We start from the raw sequence: 24730 nt of genomic DNA, 5'->3' as shown, positions 1-24730 counted from the left end.
AAGGCCATAGTAATCAAAACAGTATGGTATTGGCATAATAACAGACATACACATCAATGGAACAGAATAGAGAGCCCAGAAATGTACAGTGGGGTAAAGATAGTCTAGTCAATAAATGGAATTGGGAAAATTGGACATATAATTGCAAAAAATGAAACTAGACCACCTTCTTACACCACATGCAAGAATAACCTCAAATGAATTAAAGACTTAAATGTTACACTCTAAACCATAAAAATCCTAGAAGAAAACATAGGCTGTAAAATCTCAGACATTTTTCATAGCGATATATTTTCTGATATATTTCCTCAGGCAAGGGAAACAGAAGAAAAATAAACAAATGGAACTATATCAAACTAAAAAGTTTTTGCACAGCAAAGGAAACCATCAACAAAATGGAAAGACAACCCGCTGAATGGAAGAACATATTCATCAATGATACATCTGATAAGGGGTTAATATAAAAATTTATAAAGGAGTTATAAAACTCAATACCACCCCCCAAACATTCCAATTAAAAAATTGGAAAAGGACCTGAATAGTTACTTCTCCACACAGGACCTACAGATGGCCAATGACATATGAAAAGAGGCTCAAAGTCACTAATTATCAGAGAAATGCAAATTAATACCACAATGAGATATCACCTCACACCTATCAGAATGGCTACCATCAATAAATCAAACAAATACCAACTGTTGGCAAGGATGTGGAGAAAAGGCAGCCCCCATGTAGTGCTGGTAGGAATGCAGATTGATACAGCCATTGTGGAAAACAGTATGGAGTTTCCTTAAAAAAATTAAAAATATCCCTAACTGGTTTGGCTTGGTGGATAGAACATTGGCCTGCGGATTGGAGGGTCCCAGGTTTGATTCTGGTCAAGGGCATGTACCTTGGTTGCACACATCCCCAGTAGGAGGTGTGCAGTAGGCAGCTGATTGATGTTTCTCTCCCATCGATGTTTCTAACTCTCTATCCCTCTCCCTTCCTCTCTGTAAAAAATCAATAAAATATATTTTAAAAAAATTAAAAATAAAACTGCCTTAATACCCAACGATTCCATTTATAGGAATTTATCCGAAGAAACCCAAAACACTAATTTGAAAGAATATATGCACTCCTATGATCATTGAAGCATTATTTACAGTAGCCAATGTTTGAAAGCAGCCCAAGTGCCCACCAGTAGATGAGTGAATAAAATAGCTGTGGTGCATTTACATAATGAAATACTATTCAGCTATAAAAAAAGAAAGATATCTTACCTTTTGCAATAATATGGATGGACTTGGAGAGTATTATGCTAAGTGAAATATGCCAATCAGAGAAAGACAAATGCCATATGATTTCACTTATTTGTGGAATCCAATAAACCAAATAAACTAACAAAGCAGAAACAGACTCATAGATACAGAGAACCGACTGACAGCTGCCAGAGGAGAGGGGTGTTGGGGAACTGGGTGAAAAAGGTGAAGGGAATAAGCAAAAAACCCTCATAGACACACACAGCAGTATGGTGATTACCAGAGGGAATGAGGGGTGAAGGGGGAGGTAGAAGAGGGTAAATGGGGGATAAATGGTGATGGAGGAAGATTGAGTTGGTGTGGTTAACACACAATACAATATACAGGTGATGTATTATAGAATTGAAACCTATATATTTTATTAGCCAATGACACTGAAATAAATTAAATTAAAAAAGAAAAAGAATACCACTGCCCTGGAGAAACTCCAGCACCAGAGCACAAAAGACTACAACATGCCCATGTTGGCAAAAGCAAAATATCTGTAACCAAACAAAACATAGCAAATGTGCCTTCACAGAAGACAGGATAAATAAATTGTGCCGTGTATGGCCCCCACTGGAACTTAAGCACCATGAGGGGAGAGATTGTGTTTGTTTTGTTCACTGCTACATCCCCAGCACTTAGAACCGTGCCTGGTACATAGTAAGCCTATTTGTTTAGCAATGAGCATGGTATATTTATATGATCCCATTATGTGGGGTTCCTGACAACAGTGACTAATGAATGAATTAAAGTTACATGCATCAATGTGGGTGAATATCAGAAGCATGAATAATCACAGTATGATGCTACCTCTTAAAGTTCAAAATCAAACCAAACCAAACAAAAGAATGTTCATTGAACCATATATGCTAAATCTCTATGTAAATACAAGAGAAGGATAAAGAGCCAACATTTTTTATTGTAGTTGCAGCAGTAGAGGGGTGGGAGCCTCAGGATGGCTTTGAGAGGAAAACAGAAACTTTTATTTTTTTGGGTTGCAGCAGTAGAGGGGTGGGAGCCTCAGGATGGCTTGGAGAGGAAAACAGAAACTTTTATTTTTTTTGGGGGGAGGGGATGTTCTGTTTCATAAGTTGGGTGAACACTTTTGGGAAAATTTTTCTTATGCTTTATTTATGACTTACATTTACAAATATATGTAACATTTTGGGGGAAATTTGTTTTCTTACGCTTCATTTATTACTTAAATATACATATATTCTGTTAAATAAAGAGAACTGATGATAATTGATCAAAGGGAAACAAGTAACTAACAGAAGGGACAGGGATTAAAGTCATGGACTTTGCTTTCTTCCTGGTTTAGCAGGAGCTCCTGCAATGGGAGGACACTCCCCACCCCCATCATCACTGAGGTGGCTTTCCTTAGGAGGGTGAGTGTCTGCAGGCCCTTTGGGCTCTTTGCAGGGAAGCCATGGGGTGAGGGAGCAGCCCCTCTTCTGCGAGGGAGAATAGCATCAGGAAGGCAAGGGGGCCCTAGTTGACAGGGCTGGTCATAGACTTTGTGCTCACCCTGTGGGCTCTCCCAGAGGCTGCTGTTGGGCATCCAGGAGGGGCTGCACACACAGCCTGTGATTGTGTTCTGGATTCTAGTTGGCCTGCCCTCCAATTTATTGTGTCAACGTGGTAGATGCCACATCTCTTGGTTCCAGCCCCTTATCAGTATAATTAAGGGAAGAGATGAGAGCTATTGTCTTCGACCTATGTCTGTGTCACCTTTAGAATTCCCTGGTGATAGTGTTGGGTCACATAGAGAGGGAGGGAGTACCGTTGGAAAGGAGGTCTCAGCCTTGCTAACCCCCAGTCCAATCAGGGCAGCCACTCTGATGAATTTTATACATTTAGATTTTGTGTATAATTTGATATCAAAGAAGGGTTCTGCAGCTAGAACACAAAGCTATGAAAACACAAACAATTAAAGTTTGGAAACCGCTGGTCTAGATGAATGTTTTACAAACCTACCTATATATCAAATTACCCTGAGGAATTAAAGAAAGATACAGACTCCCCAGACTTTATTCTTGATTTACTGAATCTGTATTTCCAGGCGAAGCATCTCCAGGGCCTTTTGTAACAAGCCCCCTGGGTGGCTCTCACAGCAGCAGCCCAGCTCTGGTCCATAGCCTGTTTTTTGGAAACCCCTGTTGTGCTGGAACTTTGGAGTTCTCTAAGCATGAACATACCACGAGTCTGTGTTTATATTCCTCCTGTGTATAACACCTTCTGTTCCATTTATTTATTTTCCCCCATTTCTACCAAAACAACAGCTTCTAAGAATCAAAATATCAAAATGAAGCTGTCATCCTATTTTTATTTTTTTCCATGTACAAAATTCAGAGTTGTTTTTCTGGTTTTTATGTCCCCCCCCCCTCAAACATTGTGATTCAGAGTTGTTTTTCTGGTTTTTATGTCCCCCCCCCAAACATTGTATATAAAAATAGGCTCTTTGTTTTTCCACAGTGCCTACTGCTGTAGCTCCCACATGCTTTGGAAATCTTGTCATTCAAGTTTGAATAGATACTAAAGGAGTCCAGGGAGTAATTTCCTCTCGCATCGTTCAGCGACAAAATATTTCCAAACTGTGCTCTGACATTGGCTTTGAAATATTTCTTTCTTCCTGTTTGCCCCCACCTTCTGAAAACATATAAGCATGTTAAATTGAATAGCCCACTGGAGAGACTTAAAGATAAGGCTGGGAACACCTGCTCTCAAAATAGTGCCTGTGGTTAGTACACCTTAACAAAGAAATATGATTCTTAGAAGGGCCAGTGAAGGGCAGATGAAAGAATTAAGGGAATATGTGGGCTGAAACATGAGGCCAAACTAAGAAGATTAAGACTTTCAGCCCAGAGAGATGAAGGCTGCATGGGGAGGTGATCAAAGTCGACGAAGCCACAAAGGCATCGATATGTTTGTGCTCACCAAATTTCAAAGTACAGGAATGGGCAAAGAGGACCCTTTGAAGCCTGAAAATGGTGAAATTTAGAACAAATAGAAAAAACACTAGTTTACACAGTGAGTCATAAACTTTTGAAATAAGTCCCTCCAAAGATATGGTCTGGGTTGAAAATAATAAAGGTTCACAGAAGGTGTAATATATTTATAAGTCATAGGGACACAATAGTTTTTTGAGAGTGAATTATACTTCCTTTGGTACTTCTTTGCTCGGAACCATGTAGGAGAAAAAAATATTAAACTATGTTTATTCTGCAGGTGATCTAATAGGACAGAATTGTATATCCCTAAGGGGGAAACACCTTATTCAGTCATGTGACTTAAAAATTGTAAGTAATGGAAACATTTTCTTGCTTTAAGGTAACTCTCCACCCCATCATGAAGCCCCATGGTTCATCAGCTGCTGGGGCCTGTTTTCACTAACAGTGAGGTTGGGGTGGGAATGAAACAAATGTAGGGGTGGAAGTATTAGGTAACCTGTAAACATATCAGGAGGGCCTGAAGATCCCCACTGAGGCTGTTACATACCCCATGAAGCCCATGCCAGTGAGAAAGCCATGTGGATAGTCCTCACTGCGGCAGGTGCGATTCCTTTCTTAGACAAGCATGACCTTCTGCTACTCATTTCTCCTCACTCATGCAAAGGACTGACACTTGAAACTGATGGCCAGGGGAACATTGCAACCTGGGGTGGGAAGTCAGCCATGGAAGGAGATAGAGATAAGAAGGGACATCTTAAAGCAGAGGATGCTAGTCTTCCTTAAACTCTTTCTCAGATTCGAATGAAATACATCCATAAATAAATTATTCAAGTAGTAGTACACCAAACAGAAAGATTGAGAGTTGATTATTTTTCAGCCCATCAAAATTATACTGTATAAATGGATCTATCACATAAAGAATTTGATTTGAAGCTGGTTCTGCTTATCTATGGCTGTGTAACAAACTACTCCAACACTTGTTAGTTTAAAGCAGCAACCAGTGAATTATGCTGCTGGTTTCTATGAGCAGTAATTTGGGTGATTAAGCTCTTCTCCACAATGAATGGAACCTCCAAGTGGTGGGGGGCTGGAATCATCTGGAGGTTTCTTCACTCACATGTCTGGCACCTGGGCTGAGAGTACTTGAATATTGGGCTCAAATGAAATTATCAACTAGAGCTGACCTCTCCATGTGGCTTGGGCTTCTCATAGTGTAGCCACTAGGTTCCAAGTGGGAGAATCCAGAGATCAAGCAGGTGGAAGCTTCATGGCCTTTTTAAAAATAGTCTAGTGTCAGTAATTATGAAGTAGTCACTTTTGTTGTATTCTTTTGGCATAAGTGAATCACTGAGGCCAGCCCATATTCAAGGGATCAGTGGTAAGGTTACATTGCAGAAGAGCATGTGGGAGGGTAGATATTATCAAGGCCATCTCGGAAAATGAAATACAATGTACCATAAGGATGTATATGTATGTGCATGTATAAATAATCACCCTTTTCCCTGTGTTAAGATCTGAGAGGGGAGTTCTATTGGCATCCAGGTGACAGTGAATGCAGGATGTGTTTATTGCAGGATGGGAAGAGGTCAGGGGATTAAGAGCAATAGTTGCCACTTATCCATCAGAAGAGAAGAACTGGATAAAACTCTCTTCAGTAAAGAATGAACAGACAAACCAACCAACCAATATGGGGCCTTTGGGAAGTTTCTGCCTTGAAGATGCAGATGAAATACGTACTTTGAAAAATGATCTGTTTAAAGAGACAAATGGATATTTATGAAATCTTCTGTGAAAGGAAGAAAGAACATAAATGAAACTGCAAAAACTTGCGTTAGTTACCTAAAGAGAGCTGAGGGGGCTCCTTTAGAAAGCAGAGGAAATGATCAAAGAGATGGATATAATAGTAAAGTTGATTAATATGAAGGCAGAGATTAGGTACTGAAACCATGAGTACCAGGTATTTCTGAAGATGAAGTTGGCACAAATGCTATCGAAGTAATGCTAAAAGATATAAAGAAGAATATTTGCCAAATGGAAGAAAGATTGAGTCAGCATTTGATAAGATTCAATAATTCATAGAGAAAAATAGACTGAATAAGACTTGGTTTCAGATACATCCTGGCAAAAATGTTTGAACTTTATAGATAAATAAAAACATCGATGCAGAACTCTGAATTCCTAGTTTTTTGGTTTTTTGTTTTGCTTTGTTTTTTACAGAGGAACAAAAATCAAGTTGAATTCCAACTTCATCACTACAAATTTAACACCAGGTAATGACAGAGTAACCTCTATAATACTAAGCACTGGATAATATCAGAATTATGAGGAAAATTGTTGTAAGCAAAGTATTCATCCAAGTTTTTATTAATGCGTGAAAGCAACAGAAAAGCATTCTCAAATACACAAGGATTCAGAAAGACTATCACACAGGTATGATTTCTGGAAAATTGTTAATGACATGTCATCTGATGGCTTCTGTAATGAGAAAAATACATATTGTAAGAAACTTACTAATAATAATTCTGTGAATTTCAAATTTCATATAGGGTTAACAAAGACTGACAAGTTAGGGGAGAGACAATGCTGATGTCCTCAACTTACAAAGGATGAAATGACAAACGTACTGTTTCCACTTCCAGAAAGCAAACTGAAGATTTGTAGAGCAGAGTGAGAAAGCTCAAACCATAATATTTGCAGAGGAGGTTGCAGCTGAGAAAGGAGCTGCTAGCCTGCCCAGAATATTCCAAAAAGAATCTAGACTTTAGCTCAGAAAGAGCAGATAACTGAGAGAGTGAGAATGAGTTTGCAGAAGGCAGAGAATTGAAGGGTTATATTTAAAAATCTATTTATATAAGGACACATAGTCTACTTTCTTCTTTAGAAAGCCTAGCATCCAAATATTTTCCTCCAGGCAAAAACAACAACAGCAACTAAACAGAAACCCAGGGTGTTCTTTTCTAAAGAAATTGAACAGATATTCTGGGAGAACTTGGGCTGTTAGTGTAGGTGTTATCACCCTGGAGGAAAGCCCTTCCCATTCTGTCATTTTGATGGCCCATAATTAAAATGGGCTCTCACCTCCTCACTCTGTCACCTTCCAGGGAAGCCTGTGAGTTGACAGATTTTGCTTCTAGTCAGCCTTATGTTGAGTAAGTTCACAACATGGGAGAGAAAGTGAAAGATGATCATAAAAAACTGACCCCCGAAGAAACAGAGAAGTCAGGGTGGAATAAATACAGGTGGAAATAGGTTCACAGTTGTGAGTACATGAAACACAGTTTATTCTTGTATTATTATTTATTAATTATTGTATTATTTTTCATATGAATTACTATAAACCTGCTTTTGCCCCACCCTGCATAATTAAAAAATGAGAATGATGAGTCTATTGTCCTCAGAGAGATATAAGAAGCTATGGATGCTATATTCTCCACAAAAGAAGAACAAGATGCTATGAAAATGAAAAATAAAAAGAGCAAGGAAGAACACTTGGAAATTAGAGAGGTGATTGCTCAAATAAAACACTTTCTCCAGCATAATTGGGAGAAAAAGTTTAGTAAATCTCCCTAGAAGTAGCCCAACAAGAGAACATAAAAGGAGAGAAAAGATAGAAGTCAATTAAGGAGAGGACTTAAAAGTGTCCAGTGGATGGATTTAGCAAAAACTAGGCCATTGGCGATCTTGGATCTTGCCACAAATAGTTTCAGAGCAATAGAGTGAATACAACATAAATATCTAAATAATGTGATTTTGTTTGTCTGGCTTACAAAGATTGGTTCAGTGGTGTGAAGTTAGTGGAAAAGAATCCTGTTATCCAATATGTAACATCTAACATCCATATAATTCAATAGATAGCGACTTCATAGTCTAAAATTCTTACTCAAAAATTGCTTACTGCATTGCCCTGGCCAGGTGGTTCATTAGGTTGGAGCATCGTCCCATACACCAAAAGGTGGCAGGTTCGATTCCCAGTCAGGGCACATACCCAAGTTGTATTTTCAATCCCTGGACAGGGTGTGTATGGGAGGCAACTGATTGATGTTTCTTTCTCTCCCCCTTCCTCTCTAAAAAAACAAACAAACAAACAAAAAAAAACCATTAAAAAAGTATTCTCCAGTAAGGATTTTAAAAAGTTCCTTATTGCATTATTTGTTACCTCTAGTTCCAGGTGGGTGGCATTAAACTCAGACTAGAAATGAACTGGTGATGGGGTGTGTATGGGAGGCAACTGACTGATGTTTCTTTCTCTCCCCCTTCCTCTCTAAAAAAAAAAACAACAAAAAAAAACATTAAAAAAGTATTCTCCAGTAAGGATTTTAAAAAATTCCTTATTGCATTATTTGTCACCTCTAGTTCCAGGTGGGTGGCATTGAACTCAGACTAGAAATGAACTGGGACATAGTTGTTCAGATTAATAATTTATAATAATCAAGAATCATATGCCCTTAAAAATCTTAATAGTGTTGACAATATTTAGATGTAAATTGGTTATCTCTACTAGAAGGACATGTGAGTTATTTGATGAGTTAATCCATTACCACATCATAAATTGATACATAACTTCTTATAAGCAGTTAGAAAAGTTTCTGAGGGTGAACATTTTGGTTTTCTGCACATAAATAAATAAACTCATAAATATTAGAAGAAACAAATGAAGATTAGGTGGTAGGAAAAATGATCCATGAACTGTATTTTTCAATGATTTCCATGAAGTATTCATTGACCCTAAAGTAGTACATCACCACTGTCAGCACCCTAAGAAAATTAGCATCTTGCTGTATTGATAGTATTATTAGATTTTGAGGCGGAGGGAAAGCTTGCCTTCTAGGTAAAAACTGTCTTAGAGCTCATTGTTTAACTACAAACGAAGGGTTTCCAGATCTCCCGCGCTCCTTAACTTGTACTAGTGGCAGGAGGCAAAATGATAATGAGTAATAGCTAAAAAAGTCACTTTTTATATACCAAGTGGACTTGAGACTTTCAGTCCTGCAAATTAAGTTAAAATGAATGGCTTCTGAACAGCACACTGGGTGACAGGAAGTTTATAAATGTTATGTCTCCTGAGGTGTTCCAGTAATAGTAAGTTTGGGCAGAATAAGCTTTTTCTGTAACAGCCTCCTTGGAAAGGCCAGCAGTCTCCAGAGAGATTGGTTAATAAGTCAGTTACCTGAGTGTTGAAAATGAAATTGAAAAGGTAAGGGAATAAAAAAAGACTTTGAAGGAGAAAAATGTTAATTTAGCCAATTCAAAGCTTTTCCTACCAGAATGATATTCAAGGCTGGCTAACCCACTGTCTGTGGTCTTACTCTAATTTCAATTTGTATGATGGCTCCCATAAACACGAGGTTTTGTGTTTTGGTCATGCAGAGCTGATACAGAGAAGGCAGTGGATGTAAGATTTAGGTTTGGTGCCAGGAGAAGGCTGGAAATGGCTGTAGGAGGACCACGGGTTGTGCTGTCTGATTGGACAGCCCAGTGTGTGGAATGGGGTGTTGTTGCCACAGACTTCCCTTGTTCTGCCATTGCCTTTGCAGATCTCAGCAGGAATCGAAGTCATGGTAAGTGTCATATCTGTATGCCATGATCTGACAGTCATCCCTAAAAAGCATTTTAATTTTCTCACATAAAGGTGCTCTCAGAGGAAATGCAATTAATTGGCTTCTGAAATGTCTTGACACTTTGAGATCGTTGGACAAATGGTACTACAAAAGTTCACGAGCAGAATATTCTTGGCTGTGTACAAGAAAGAGCATCTTCTTGATAAAGGCAGTGTTGTTTGCCTGAAGTTTTGTTTTTCCCCCTCTTGTCCTTGGGATGGGGTCAGATTCAGAAGAAGCAGTAATAGAGAGAAGAGGGAGGTCTCTTCAGATTTCATAGGCCACCAACCCAGCAGGTCTCATGGTTTCATTTTATACACATAACCCTACATATTTTACACATAGTTTCTCTTATTTTCTGGTAGCTCAGAAGTTAATAGTGTTGTTGTTAAATAAATAAATGCATTAATTTTAATGTGAAATGATTTTTGAAGAAGCAGTAATGTTTTCTCAGGAAAGCTTCATGAAGTATTCATTTTTCTATCACCGCAGTGTAAATCTATTTACCAGTTATAATCATTTTAAGATTTAGTTTGCTCTTTGGTTATTATTTTGACTGAGAGGGAAGGGAGGAGGACATGACATCGCTTTATCACTTCTCTCTTACCTTCTGCTCTCCTGTCTCTGCCCCAGTGCCATTGCCCCAGTTCAGGCTTGCATCCCCCTCGCCTGGACTATTGAGTAGCCTCTTCCTAAGTGGGCTCCTTACTTGAGGTTTGTCCCGCTGCAGATCATCCATGCAAGAGTAATAGGTCTTAAGGATTTATCTGAACATGTCAATTCCTTCTATGGTTTCCAATGCTTAGGAGAGAATACCCAAATCCCATGCAAAGCCATTCATAAATTGACCCATTTCTACCTCTCTAATCTAGGGGTTTTCAACCAGGGTCAATTTGTCAATTTTGCCTCACAGAAGACATTTGACAATGCCTGAAGACTTTTTGGATGGTTACCGTGTGTGTGTGTGTGTGTGTGTGTGTGTGTGTGTGTGTGTTATTAGCATCTAGTGGGTAGAAGGTAAGGATCCTATAATGCACAGGACAGCCTCCACAGCAAAGAGTACATAGTCCAAAATATTCATAGTGCTGAGGTTGAGAAACTCTGCTGTTACCTACTCTGCTCATGTCTCTTCTGCTTCCTGGACCCCAAATAGGGAACTGCGTGGCCATTCCTTAATATGCCAAGCCATTCCTCTTGTCCTCATCTTTGCACATGCTGTTCCCTCTGACTGAAATGCCTCCCTCCCCTTTTTACCATCTGGAGGTAGTGTTAGCAATCATCGTACCTTGGGTATCTATTTAATTTGTGCTTATGTTGCACTGCAATGTTGGTTTTTAATCTTTTTCCTTATTCCCTACTGGAATGAGCTATTCATGTCCTGCATCATGTCTAATATCTTCTTGTTCCTACCATCTGGTACAATGCTTGGCATATAAGTGGTATTCAGCATGCTTGTTAGTTGGATACTTGGCTAGATGCATGGATGAATAGAATCTGTATTTAGGTCAGATGGTAGTCCAATATTGTTTATAACCTAGGGCTACTAATATTCCAACTTGGAAATTAATTATTGCCGTCTATTCATTTCAACGTCACCTTCTTGTTTCTTTTGATATCTAGTTTGACTGCTGTTGTGTTGAATGTGGTAAGTGATCAGTAACTATTTATTAAAGGAATGTTGGCCATAGGTCTAAGGTTAAACAAACTGTAGCATTGGATAACCTTAGATCCTTTCTCCTTAGAAAGGCAGGGAAGATATTATTTTCCCTTCAAAGTCATCTCACTGGACCACCTTGTTCCTACTCTGTTTCTTTCTGCCTCAGTGGTATCTTCCTGTCCACCCCATCCCCCCACTTCACCCAACATAACTCAGCACACTCTGAAAGCTTGGGTGCAGAACTAGAGACTCCAGGAGTGAGGAGACCTAGGGGCGTCCCACAGAATCAGCCATCTCAGTTCAGTTCACCCCACTCAAGTTCAGAACATTAAATCCCATCCTTGCTGCAGGCTAATGGCAGAAATTTATCTCCTCTCCAGGCCTCAGCCTCTTCTTTAGGTTCTGTCTCCTTCAATTATGATTGCTGGTTAGTTCACCTTGCTTCTACCCTTAAATCTCAAGTTGAGCTGTTTCTATTTTTAGCCTCCTTTTTGTCATCTGGAAGTAAATGGTCTATCCAATTTCTTCTGGATGTCCTTTCTTCCGCTGGCACGAGGCATGAATCACTGGGGCAAGTACCTTTATTGGGTCTGAATTTGGGAATTTTCCATTCATTTGTCCAAACTCCTATTCCTATCTTTTTCTCTCAGGACAGTCAGCTGTTGATTGTCTCTGGTTTTGAACCTGTTTTCTTGTTTCTTGGCTCTTTCATTTAAAAAATATATATTTTATTGATTTCAGAGAGGAAGGGAGAGGGAGAGAGAGAGATAGAAACATCAATGATGAGAGAGAATCATTGATTGGCTACCTCCTCACGCCCCACACTGGGGATCAAGCCCACCACCCCGTATGTGTCCTTGGCTAGAATTGAACCTGGGACCCTTCAGTCCACAGGCCGATGCTGTATCCACTGAACCAAACTGGCAAGGGCTTGGTTCTTTCATTTTTCTGATCACTTCTGGTTGTCCTATACCTGCAACATAATTATTTTCTTTTTTTGTGAAGTCTTCGGTTATCCTCTTGTTCCTTGCCCTCAATAGGTACCCATAGCACTTAAGTCTTTTTCCTTCAAATTTATCATATCCTTTTTAGTTGATGGCATTTTTTTCTCAAAGGCCTTTTCACTTGAGTCTTCTACCTATTGTACCTTTTTGAGTAGCAGATACTTGGTGCTCTTAATCTTTCGGTTTTATTGTGTCTAGGAAATGGGGTTGGCTGGGGTGGGGGATAAAAGGGGTAATTAAGGAAGAAAGAGGCAAGAGATCTTCACTTCACTCTTACCAAGAAAAGGTGAAGGAAGGGCCACAGCGACAGGGTTTCTTTTCTATTAAACTCAGCTCTGGGTTTTGTAGAATTTCCTTTTCTTGTTTAGAGCCTTGATCCTCACTTTAAGCCATAACTAAAGTTTCAGTAATTTGTAGAATTTGAAAAAGCAAAACCAACCTCTGAAAATTTATTGGAACCTATTTGGTATTGGGCTTGGCATGATAAGAAACATACACCTCCCACAGGGCAGTCAGAAAGGAAAAGGGTGCAACCAAGACTAATGGCATTGGATTAGAAACCAACGAAGGAAGAAAAATATAATCAGTTTTCAGTAAGGACTCCAATCAGGAAGTTACCCTTCCCACAAATATAAAATAAAAACAAAACCAACCAAACAGTAAACAAACTGTTCTCTTTCTTTGATCACAGGCAGACAAAAAATACAGAGCTCAGAGAGTAGATAGGCAATAAGTCACAACACGTCATAAAGCAAGAGACAAACAATACATTCCAAGGGTTTATACAGATGGTAAGTAGCCAGTGTGTTACAGGGGATATTGGCAGAAAGCAACGCATCCTCAGCGAAATGATTGATAATAAGAATGCATAAAGCAAACTCTGAAGTGTGTGAAGAGAGGTTTGACAAAAGGATACTGATGGAAAATGTAGCTACTGCACTGTGGACCAGGGTGGAATAAGAATAGGATGGTGACATGGAGGTACAAGAGCAGCAATTCAGAGTATATCAGAAGCACAGTCCTGCTTTCAATGGCTAAAGATTTTGGGCTTTTTTTTTTTTCCATAAGAAAGAACAAGGTGTCCCTTTTAGACTCCTACTCTCTTTCGTTTATGTTTGTTTCAATAAAGTTCAGTCGTTCTTAATGCACTAGTTATTTTCATGAAGTCACAAGCTAACCTGTCCTGGTTTTATTAACATTAGACAAGCTGATCGGTTTCAGCCAAAGGTCTGGCGTGTAGAATGGGAAGACTGGGGAAACAGGCCCCTTACAGAGTGCTGTTGTTAGCAAGCTCCCCCACCCTCTGCCATGAGTTCTTTTGTATAAGAAAAACCAGTTAGCCAGAGGTTCCCACTCCCATTCACTGTGGTTTTGAATATTTTTTTTCACAATATTATCAGAAAAGGTCACATATCAAGAAAATAGATGTGGCAATACTTAGTACATGAAAAGATCCTGAAAACTGTTTATGATTAAGACTTCTGACAACAGTATGGTGATTACCAGAGGGAAAGGCTGGTTGGGGGAGGTAGAAGAGGGTAAAAGGGGGATAAATGGTGATGGATTGATTTTGCGTGGTGAACACAGTGCAATGTACAGATGATGTATCATAGAATTGTACACTTGAAACCTATATGATTTTATTAACCAACTAGAGGCCTGGTGCATGAAATTCGTGCACGGTAGCAAGGGGTCCCTCAGCCTGGCCTGCACCCTCTCCAATCCGGGACCCCTCTGGGGATGTCTGACTACCTCTCACAATCTGGGACCGCTGGCTCCTAACCACTCGTCTGCCTGCCTGCCTGATCACCCCTAACCACCTCTGCCTGCCTGATGGCCCCTAAACTCCTCTGCCTTGCCCCACACCTGGGACCCAGGATTCCCTCCTCTGACCAGTCGCAGGCACCCAGGACCTGGGCTTCCCTCCCTCTGGTCAGCCACAGGCACCCAGGACCTGGGCCCACTTCGCCCGGACCGGCCACAGTCACAGGGGACCATGGGCAGGCAGCTTGACCCTCTCCCAGGCCGCGGGCACAGGCATAGCTGCTGGTGCTCAGGACCACGGGGCGGGTGGCTTGTCCCTCTCCTGGGCCACAGGCACAGGTGCAGGTGCAGGCACAGCTGCTGACACCCGGTACCGCGAGGCGGGTGGCTTGTCCCTCTCCCGGGCTGCCCCGGTACCGCGGGGACCATGGGGCATGCGGCTTGTCCCTCTCCTGGGCTGCAGCCTCAGCTGCTGGTGCCCGGGACCACGGGGAGTGCGGCTTGTCCCTCTCCGGGACCGCAGGCGCAGGTGCTGACACCCGAGACCGTGGGGCAGGTGGCTTGTCCCTCTCCCCGGCTGCAGCCTGGCTGGTCCCCATTCCTCTCTCCCCATTGTTGAGTATCTGAGCCATTAGGGCATGATGGCATGAGGGTGTGATGACCATTTGCATATTAGCTCTTTATTATATAGGATGTCACCCTAATAAATTCAATTAAAAGAATTTTAAAAAGGAATTCTGGAATCAGTATAGATTCAGTTTATCTTATTTAGATGATTTAAATCAGTGGCTATGGAAACTTCTACTTGAAGATTATTATAATAACTCTGTAATGATGACCTCAGTCATCTAAGGAAGAATCAGCTGAGTCCAGGATGGTGAATGTACTTAGGTTATAGGGAACTAATAATGCATCTTAGAAGGATTTGAAACAAAGGTTGAAAAAATATTCCAAGAACATTCTGAATATTTTTTTGTAAAAAACTATATTTAAAGAAAAATTTCAGACATATACCAAAGTAAAGATGATAATATAATGACCTAGAGGTTCAGTTAGATTCAGGTTCAATTTTTAGGCAAGATTTTCCTGGGTGGTGCTCTGTTGTTCCTGTTGCTTTGCATCATGAAGCCATAAGACCTGTTTGTCCTACTTCAAATGACACTAAGATAGAGGAGTGGGGACAGATGTGTCAGCCTCATCCCTCTATTATTAAGTTTCTGTTCACTGATGATTGTTATCTAGATCCATTATTTCATTTAAAGACTTGAAAATGTGATTATCTAGTTTTATCATTTCTTCTGCATTTATTAATGAAAATTTTCCATAAGAAAGAAATTTCCCTCACTATTTGATTACCCTGAAATACAGGAAGTGTCACCATCAAGTACAAGAAAGGAGGATAAATGCCTGATTCATTCCTTTTATTTATTAGCCTTCAGAGTCACATGTTGGGGCCCCAACAATCATATTTGTGCCCACCTAACAAATATGATGTGGGGGTTTGCTTTTAAACCATTTATTAAGTTCATTGGTAAAATGCTTTAACCCCCCTCCCCAACCCTGAATTCTAGAAATATGTTATTTTTGTTGGCTAATTGTAACCCTCTTACCACCTCACACATACTTTATAAAAAAAAAAAACACATAGTAAAAATTCTCAAACAGAAGTGACAGTGGAGGTATTGAGTTGAAGGAAGAGTTATGATTTTCCTGTTTATTCTTCAAGTATTTTTATGATTCGTGTTTAATACAAGGACCTCCCAGACCTGACATTGCAAGGGTAGATTTAAATATAAGTTCTAGATGTTGAGAGGTGATCTATGGCCTCCTCCTTCCCTTGAGGCAGGCCTGTTGTATGGATGGGCACCTGCTTATGATATATGGATAGGGAACTGCTGGGACTGTAGCATTTCTCTGCATTGGGCCTCATGCATCCTGGAAAGGACACATTCAGTGTTGCCAGAATGCTCGTGAGGTGTTTTAGGAAGTAAGGATTACCTGCTTCTATAGGAGTTCATTGTACTGTAAACTATATCTATAATAGGCTTAACTGGACTCATCGGCAGCACTGTTAGTATATTATTTTGGGGGTGGAGTGGCATAGGGGAAAATGATTTATTGAAAGAGAAAATAAATGTATTTATTTGTTGATTGCATTGTCCCTTTTTTATCATCCCTTGGATCTTCTCTGAATTCAAAGTTTAGTGGTTACAAAATTGCAGAAGTAAAAAGCTTATAAAGTTTGATGCCCTGGCCAGTGTGGCTCAATTTGTTGAGCATCATCCCGTACACCAAAAGGTTGCTATTTCAATTCCCAGTCAGGGCACATGCCCAGGTTGCAGGCACCATCCCCAGTATAGGGTGTGTAGGAGGCAGCTGATCAATGTTCATTCTCACATAGATGTTTCTCTTTCTCTCTCCCTTCCTTTTTAAACATCAATAAAAATATATTTTTTAAGAAAGCTTATAGGTTTTGATAAAAATCTTGATGAGATTTAATTCTTTGAAGCTATTTAGGCTGAAACCTTTTAGGGCAAAGGACTAAAGTCAATACCAAAGAGAGCTTGGAGGACAGGGTTGCCAGATAAAATGCAGGATGCCCAGGTAAAGTTGAATTTAAGATAATGATCAATTTTTCAGTAGAAGTTTATCTCAAATATTGCATGGGACATATTTATACTGGAAAAATTACTTGTTTATCTGAAATTAAACTTTAACTAGCTGTGCTGTACTTTTATTTGCTAAATCTGTCAAACTCTACTTGGAGGGCTCAGGGAACAATATGAGAGTGTTTGTGGTACTGTGTGCAGAGCCTCTAGCCCTTTCATTTTCTCCGGAAAACTCAGGGGAGTGCTAGTAATGACCATGCATATTCCTATACAAAGTGCTGATATTCATCAGAGCAAAGCCTTCTATCCCCTAATAGGTATACCTTTTCATGGCCCTCTTACTGTATAAAAATGAGCATCGATAGGCAGAGAATTTTCTGGGGGGTCTGAAGACCCTCACTTCCCTCATCTAATCAGTCTTTCTCACTGAGCATCTCAGTTATATGAGGTCTAGGAACAATGAAATGCTAGGAGTCAGGGCTGTTGCCTTTAGATTTAACCAGGTGAAACGGATGTTAAATAACATTTTGTTTAACTTGTTCAGACATCCAGTGAAAAGGACAGTGTGAAACATGCATTTTTCATGATCTGGTCAGAATTGGAGAAATTAAAGGAGGTGTTAGTATCTATTGGTTTTAAATGTTGTTGCAGGAAAGCTTATATTGTTGGTGATCCTTGAGAAATTTGTGTCCAGGATTTCTCTGTACTTTGAGTATAGGATTATTGGCAATGCCTAGAGGTGTTCTTTTTGCCCCTTTACAGTACATGTTGTTCTGTTGATTTTTGTAGTGTATACAAACCTGATATAGAAACAGGGAGATGGTTACCCAGCCATCTTTATGTGATATTGAATAATTCTCAGGGAGGACTCTTTCTTGTAAGACAAAGAACTAAGATTTTACACAATAGAGCACTCAGGGCTTTATGGTTTTATCTCTTCTTTTGCAAACCAAATTTCCTTTATTTCAACCCTGTGGGTCTCTATGGGCTGCCCTTTTTATAAAACATGTCCACATGCTCAACTTCTGTTGATTGGTCCAGGGATGGTTACTTTAAAAACTAGACCTATCATAATAGAGCTCTGTCCTTAACCCTTCCTGTGATCATCTGAGACATCTCTAGTATTCTTCTAAAAATTCAATAAATTCCCTTTCCCCCCTACACTAGAAAGTTCAAGTTGGATTTCTAAGATTTGCAACTAAAAAAGTACCAACTAATCAAACCCAGGATGAAATATAGTGCAAAAACCTTTAGGTTGCTTAAAAAAAGGGCAACAAATTAAATCCCAACCTCCTCACAGTGGACTCTTGAGCCCATTTCTATTTATACTCATTTTAATTTTGGGCTCCCCATGAAGCTATTTTGATAATTCTTTTGAAGTTCTTTTTATGCTTCAGTGAACTATTATATTTCATTATTTGTACCACTCTTATCATACTTAATACCTTATTTTATCACAGGTAGTTTTGCTCACCTCTTTCTCCTGTACTTGAGGGCAGGGATCAACCTTTTATTCATCTAATAGCCCTTGCAATATCAAATTATAAGTAAAAAGTAGTATTTGTTAAGTGGATGAATAAAGATGCTCTTTTTTTTTTGTTATCTATACTAATAAAAGGGTAATATGCTAATTAGAGCTGACATCTTCCAGACGTCCTTCTGGACAAAGCCACAGTGGCTGCGAGGGTTGAGGGCAGGCAGCCATGGTGGTGGCTGCGAGGCCCGGGGCTCAGGCAGCCATGAGCCCCAGTGGCTGTGAGACTCAGGCCTCGCAGCTGCAGTGTCCAGCAGTGGCAGCAGCAGCGAGGGGGTGATGGGGGCAGTGCCTCCCCCTGATTGGCCGGTAGCCTCCCACAGAGGGAGGCCAGACTGCATCTTAGGCCCACTCCCCGTAGTGAGCAGGCCTAAGCCATCAGTAGGACATCTCCTGAGGGCTCCCAGACTGTGAGAGGGGGCAGGCCCGGCTGAGGGGCCCCCCCCCCCCAGTGCATGAATTTTTGTGCACCGGTTCTCTAGTATATATATATAACAGGTGAGCGGTTAGGGGTGATGAGGCAGGTGAGTGGTTAGGGTGATGAGGCAGGCAGGCAGAGGTGGTTAGGGGTGATTAGGTCAAATCTGTGGCAGAGACATGCACATCAACAGACAATCACAGTACTGGTTAGTGCACTGAAATAGAAATGTGTATCTATACAGGGTGTCGCCCAAAAATGTATACAAACTTTAACAACTGATAGCTCAATTTTGAAAATTAAATGTATTTTAATAAACATTGCCATTATAATTATTCAAAGTGTGTGTACATATTAGTATATATTAATATAATATAGGTTTGTGTGGTTCTGTATCCCAGAGAAACTATCTATAATAATAAAAGCGTAATATACTAATTAGACCAGACAGCCAAATGACCTTCCGGATGTCATTCTGTACATTTTTCCAGATGAAGCTGCTGCAGCGGGGGCCAAGGCAGAGGCAGTTAGGGGAAATCAAGCAGGCAGGCGAGTAGTTAGGAGTGATCAGGAAGGCAGGTGAGTGGTTAGGGGTGATCAGGCAGGCAGGTAGAGGCAGTGAGGGGCGATCAGGCAGGCAGGTGAGCAGTTAGGGGTGATCAAGTCAGGTAGGCGAGCAGTTAGGGGCATCAGGCAGGCAGGCAGTATGGTTAGGGGCACTCAGGCAGGCAGGCAAGTGGTTAGGGGCGATCAGGCAGGCAGGCAGGTAAGTCGTTAGAAGCCAGCAGTCCCAGATTGCAAGAGGCCTAAACTGGCAGTTGGACATTCCCTGAAGGGTCCCGGATTGCGAGAGGGTGCAGGCTGGGCTAAAGGAACCCCCCCCCCCATGCACGAATTTCATGCACCAGGCCTCTTATCTATAAAAATAAAAGTGTAGTATGCTAATTAGACTGGATGTCCTTCTGGATGAAGTCGGGTCTGCAAGGGAAGCCTGAGTCCTGGGTGCCAGAGGGAAGCCAGTGCTGGTAGCCAGGGGAAGGAAGGCCTACTCTTGCATGAATTTTGTGCATCAGGCCTCTAATTTACAATAAAAAAAGTTTATTACTTAAAGATGTATACATATATGAGTGAATGGTGTATTTCACACAAAATAGAAAAACTCAGTTTTGAAAATGGCTGGCTTTCAGGGAAAGGGTGTCTTGTCCATTAAGTTTCTCTGTGTACTCTGAGAAGACCAGCCTCCAATGGTGACAGATATGTAAGGTAGTTTCTTAACTGTCATAGACAATTGGAGAGATTGGAAAAGATTCCCAGCTACATCCTTGCATTGCCTCTGGGAGGAAAGCAGAACAAGACCCAACAATAAAGTTAGTCTGGGGAATGGAAGCCACACTGGAGGGAGGTACATGAAGGACTCAAGTGAAATCACCCTGAGGGGTGGACAGAGTGTGCTGATGGGGATGTTAGAGAGGGCATGGCTCTAGGTACAATACCTTGACAGGTTCTTAACCCAAGCCTCTCACCTGCCTGTGTGTTCTGGCATCTAGGGAAATATTGTGTCTCTAGGGGCTCAGGAACTCTGCTATTGGAAAACTCTTAAAGCAGTTTTTACAGAGTAGAAGGCACTGTTTTTTTGGCCAGAGATGAATCCAGAAGTTGGGCTTCCAAAAGAAACAATCAGAGACAGGGATAGCCCTGTGGAGATGGAAATAAGGAAGGAGCTGGAGATGGAGATAAGGAGAGCCAGGTGAAGAGCAGTGGGGCTGCGGGGCTCAATTCCATGGCCATCTCCCTCCCTGACATCCTCTTTTATCATCTCAGAATCAGGAGGGAATAATTGGGGGAGGGAATTCTGGAAAAGTCTAGACTTGGTGAAAATCAAGCCAGTGAGGTCTTATGAATTAGTATTATGGTAAACATATAATAGGAAAAATGACACATATAGTGTTATATAATATTAAGCATAAGGTATTATAGTTTACTAGAGGCTTGGTGCACAAAATTCATGCATGGGAGGGGGTCCCCTCAGCCCAGCCTGCACCCTCTCCAATCTGGGAGCCCTCGGGGGATGTCCCCCTGCTGGCCTTGTTGCCCTAGGCCAGTGGTTGGCAAACTCATTAGTCAACAGAGCCAAATATCAATAGTACTTCTTTAAAATAGACTCGCCCAGGCCGAAAACCGACTTCTGCGCATGGGCCACCAAGTTTCAATCACACTGTACATGTGTGCCCACACGTGATATTTTGAGGAAGAGCCACACTCAAAGGGCCAAAAAGCCGCATGTGGCTCATGAGCCGCAGTTTGCTGACCACTGCCCTAGGCAGCCTGCTGTAGTTACTATTACTGTGACGGCATCCTGGACAATTTACATATTCCTCTATTATTAGTATAGATTAGAGACCCGGTGCATGAAAATTAGTACACTGGAGGGGGGGTCCCTCAGCCCGGCCTGCCCCCTCTCACAGTCCAGGAGCCCTCAGGGGCAGGAGGCAACCCGGCGATCAGGGGAAGGCCTGATCCCTGGGATCGGGCCTAATCCGGCAATTGGACATCCTCTCACAATCTGGGACTGCTGGCTCCTAACTGCTCACCTGCCTGCCTGCCTGATCGCCCCTAACTGCCCCCCCCCTGCCAGCCTGATTACCCCTAACCTCCTCTGCCTGAGAGCATAAGTAAAAAGAGTAAAAACAGAGGAGAGGACAGCACCGTGATGGCGAACCTTTTGAGCTCGGTGTGTCAGCTTTTTGAAAAACCCTAACTTAACTCTGGTGCCGTGTCACATATAGAAATTTTTTGATATTTGCAACCATAGTAAAACAAAGATTTATATTTTTGATATTTATTTTATATATTTAAATGCCATTTAACAAAGAAAAATCAACCAAAAAAATGAGTTTGCCATCATAGGTTTGCCATCACTGCTCTAGGCAGCCTGCTGTAGTTACTATTACTGTGACAGCATCCCAGAAAATTTGCACATTTCTCTATTATTAGTATAGATTAGAGGTCCAGTGCATGAAAATTCATGCACTGGAGGGAGGGGTCCCTCAGCCTGGTCTGCCCCCTCTCACAGTCTAGGAGCCCTCAGGGGCAGGAGGCGACCTGGAGATAAGGGGAAGGCAATGCCTCCATCACATCTCTGCTGCTGCCACTGCTGGCAGTGCAAGCCTCAGCTGGCCCTCGTTACCTGAGCCTCGGGTGGCCCTGGGCGGCTGGGGGGCTGAGGGGACTGGGGGACTCTGGAGCCTTGCTGTGCATCTGCCACCCTGGCTGGGCCAAGGGGACTGGGCGCCACCATTTTGTGGTTGTGGGCGCCACCATCTTTGAGGGCGTGGGAGTCAATTAGCATATTTCCTCCTTATTGGCTGTGGGTGCCACCATCTTTGTGATGATGTGAGGGTCAATTAGCATATTCCCTCTATTAGATAGGATAATATTATGGTATTATAGTAAATGTATATAGTATTGAACATGATGCATTTGTATACACTTGGATGAGGTCAAAGGATATTAGGGTGGCATGTATGTGCATGAGTTGTTCAACCATTTCCAATTGTGGCACCTGTTTCTAATTTTTCACCATCATCAATAATATAGCTATGAATACATTGTATATAAGTCTATGTTCATATCTCTGATTATTTGGTTAGGATAAGTTGCTGAAAGTTATTAAATCCGAGAGTATAAATAATTTGATACCCATTGCCCAATTGCTTTCTAGGAATGGTGTACTAATTTATACACCAACCCATAGTGTACCAGTATAATAGTTTTTATTTCAGTAATAACATTATTTGCATTGAGTGTTATTACTAAGATGAAAATACTAACACAGCTGAGATGTGGCTATGTTTTGAGTTTTCCATGTTTTTATTTTATTATTATTATTTAAAAATATATGTTTATTGATTTCAGAGAGGAAGGGAGAGGGAGAGAGAGCTAGAAACATCAATGAGAGGGAATCATTGATTGGCTGCCTCCTGCATGCCCCCTGCTGGGGATTGAGCCTGCAACCTGGGCATGTGCCCTTGACTGGAATCAGACCCCGGACCCTTCAGTCCACAGGCTGATGCTGTATCCACTGAGCCAAACCAGCTAGGGCCCATGTTTTTATATGATATGTTAATAAAATTTCTTTTATTCTATCCTATTTGTTTGTGGTAGAATTGCTTTTAAGAAGAGCTGCTTGATTTCCTTTTTATAAAAGAAATATATTCAGGGTAGAAAGTACTGGCAAGCAGAAAAGAGAAAATAAAGATCACCTATAATCCTACCTCCTGGAGATAGCCACTGTTGATGTTTAGACATATATATGTTTAATCTTATTTAAGTGAATACAGTTCAGTGGTTTTCAAGACTGGTTGCATGTAATTTTAGTTCTTAATTTTGCCAGAGCACACTAAGCCCATTTGGTCTGCACACTCGAGTCATTTTTTTTTCTAGCTTTGGAAAGTAATTCTCAATCATGTCTGATTATTGCTTCTGTTTTATTTATATGGGTTTCCTTTTAAGAAACATTAATAATTCTTAGATGAGATCTCCATGCCAATTGTGATTATTTTATGTCTGAGGGCTGCTTTTGTGCAGAGAAAAAGGCTAAGCTGTTATTCAAGGTTTTAATTTCATATTCACTTTATTAAAGGTAAGTTTTTAGAAATTCAGTTTTTCTCAAATGTTTAAGTTCACCTTATACACTTCATTATTTGATTTATGAATGCAGTAAATTTTAACAATGGCTTTCAAGGGAGCCTTTGAATACTGTTTGTTGAATTTAAGTTGAACACGGTCAACTCCCAAGCAGGTCCCTTCACAACTTAGTTAATAAAATCCCCTTGAGTATTTCAAACCCATTTATACATTTAATACATTCAGTTTTGTTTTTAAGCTCTCAAATGCCTGACCCACCAGCCAAACCTTAACAACTCCAATAAATGTAATAAATTTACCTTAAATAATGAATCACATGTTCTACTCATTGAAATACTTTTAAACTTGATTAAATTCTCTAAATCTCTCCACTAAAAGGTAAAGGTCCAAAATCCATTACTCAATTACTCCATTAAATTGAAATCCCAAGCCGAATGTGTCATATTCACTGATAAGCCATGCACTTTTAAATATTAAACCTCTTTATATACTACCTATATTAACATTGCCCCATGATTAGGAACCTATTCCTAATCTTACTACAGAAGTATTAATTCTGTAGGTTCAACATATTATATCATTTCTATATTTAATGCAGATTTTCTGGAGGGAAAAAACACTAACTCACTAGGTTTTATTATATAAAATAAATTGAGGTTGCTCTTCCAAACAAGTTCGAGTTACCCCTTCAGGTGCTATATTTCATGAATTGGCTGAGAATGCATATTGCCTAGAGATTTTGACCAGGATGCACAGAGTCTAGGGTGATAGCATAATATTGTCATTATGACAACAGGAGACTCCTCATCCATTCCTTTAGATGAGATCTGTTACTTCTGGTTTAAATTCTGCAGGCCTTGCTTTTGATTTAAATAAGTGGGATTTGGCACTGCCCCCTAAGTATTGTAACTAATTCCAAAACTGCCTGTTTGAAGTTTGCATTTCTTTAGCTTTTAAGTTATTTTAATGCATTTCTCTTCATGTCTAGGGCCATGTATATAATTCTTTTCCCTGATTTGATTAATGACAACAAAACAACTGACTTATTGAGCATTTGCAGATTAAGTGCTTTGCAAAATGTAACTCTTTTAATCCTCACAACTGTCCCAAGAGGAAAAACTATGATAATTCCCATCTTATACCTTATACTTATATATATACTAGAGGCCCGGTGCACAAAAATTTGTGCACTCGGGGGGTGGGGGGGGGGTCCCCCAGCCCGGCCTGTGCCCCCTCGCAGTCTGGGACCCCTCGGGGGGTAAC

The sequence above is a fragment of the Myotis brandtii genome, unplaced genomic scaffold (assembly GCF_000412655.1).
Source record: "Myotis brandtii unplaced genomic scaffold, ASM41265v1 scaffold708, whole genome shotgun sequence".
In the NCBI taxonomy this organism is placed as follows: domain Eukaryota; kingdom Metazoa; phylum Chordata; class Mammalia; order Chiroptera; family Vespertilionidae; genus Myotis; species Myotis brandtii.
This window is presented reverse-complemented; position numbering follows the sequence as displayed.